This window comes from Schistocerca serialis, chromosome 1, assembly GCF_023864345.2.
Source record: "Schistocerca serialis cubense isolate TAMUIC-IGC-003099 chromosome 1, iqSchSeri2.2, whole genome shotgun sequence".
Taxonomy (NCBI): Eukaryota; Metazoa; Arthropoda; class Insecta; order Orthoptera; family Acrididae; genus Schistocerca; species Schistocerca serialis.
In genome coordinates, this window is record NC_064638.1 from 418,689,035 (window position 1) to 418,690,838 (window position 1,804).

Genomic DNA, 1,804 nt, shown 5'->3' on the forward strand with positions numbered 1-1,804 from the left:
CGCCTCCTAAGGCCTTTCCATGTCGATTCTGATCATCGATGTGTCCGGAACGTTTCCCTACGTCACCCATGTAAAAACCGAAAGATTTCAACACTGGACGTCGCCGTACTAACATCCATGGCAGAGACGTCAAGAGAAGGGATGAGATATGGGTAGGGGGAGGTGCGACGGCCTCCCTATGATGGGACACGGGACGGTGGCACTGGATAGAACCGTAGTGAATTTTTTTGCAAGTGTCGAGACATTCCTGTTTGGAGAGGCACCGGCTTTCATTTAATGATCAATATTTCATGTTATGCAAGAAAAAGGCTTCTAGAGAACAGAGTCGCCAACGGCCTTGCCGCAGTGATAACACCGGTTCCCGTCAGGACACCGAAGTTAAGCGCTGTCGGGCTGGCCTAGCACCTGGATGAGTGACCATCCGGTCTGCCGAGCGCTGTTGGCAAGTGGGGTGCACTCAGTCATTGTGAGGCAAACTGAGAAGCTACACTATGTGATCAAAAGCATCCGCAAACCCCAAAAACATAGTTTTTCATATTAGGTGCGTTGTGCTGCTTACTGCCAGTGACCTCAGTAGTAATTAGACATCGTGAGAGAGCACAATGGAGCGCTCCGCGGAACTCACGGACTTCGAACGTGGTCAATGATTGTGTGTCACTTATGTCATACGCCTGTACGCGAGATTTCCACACTCCTTAACATCTCTAGTTCCACCGTTTCCGATGTGACAGTGAAGTGGAAACGTGAAGAGACACATACAGCACAAAAGCGAACAGGCTTGTTGACTGAGATGTGACTGTTGACTAACAGAGACCACCGACAGTTGAAGAGCGTCGTAATGTGTAGTAGGCAGACATCTGTCCAGACCATCACACATGAATTCCAAACTCCATCAGGATCCACTGCAAGTACTATGACAGGTCGGCGGGAGGTGAGAAAACTTGGATTTCATGGTGGAGCGGCTGCTGATAAGCCACACATCACGCTGGTAAATGCCAAAAGATGCCTCGCTTAGTGTAAGATGCGTAAACAATGGACGATTGAACAGTGGAAAAACGTGGTGTGGAGTGACGAATCACGGTACACAATGTGGCGATCCGTTAGCAGGGTGTGGGTATGGCGAATGCCCGGTGAACGTCATCTGCCAGCGTGTGTAGTGTCAACAGTAAAATTCGGAGGCGGTGGTGTTATGGTGTGGTCGCGTTTTCATGGAAGGGGCTTGCACCTCTTGCCGTTTTGCGTGGCACTATCACAGCACAGGCCTACATAGATATTTTAAGCACCTTCTTGCTTCCCACAGTTGAAGAGCAATTCGGGGATGGCCATTGCATCTTTCAACACGATCGAACACCTGTTTATAATGCACGGCCTGTGGTGGGGTGGTTATTCGACAATAACATCCCTGTAATGGACTGGCCTGCACAGAGTCCTGACCTGAATCCTATAGGGCAGCCTTGGAATGTTATGGAATGCCGACTTCGTGCCAGGCGTCACCTACCGACACCGATACCTCTCCTCAGTGCAGCACTCCGTGAAGAATTGAAGAATGGGCTGCCATTCCCCAAGAAACCTTCCAGCACTTGACTGAACGTATGCCTGCGAGAGTGGAAGCTGTCATCAAGGCTAAGGGTGGGCCAACACCATATTGAATTCCAGCATTACCGATGGAGGGCGCCACGAACTTGTAAAACATTTTCAGCCAGGTGTTCAGATACTTTTGCTCACTTAGTGTACTTGATTGAGAAGTAGCGGTTCCAATCTCGGAAACTGACACACGGCCGGGAGAGCGGCGTGATGATCACAT

At 50.0% G+C, this 1,804-nt stretch overlaps 1 pseudogene; it reads left to right on the plus strand.

Moving 5' to 3' along the window:
• The first annotated feature begins 327 nt into the window (after positions 1-327).
• On the plus strand, positions 328-445 carry LOC126420022 (5S ribosomal RNA; annotated as a pseudogene).
• Positions 446-1,804: the final 1,359 nt, after the last annotated feature.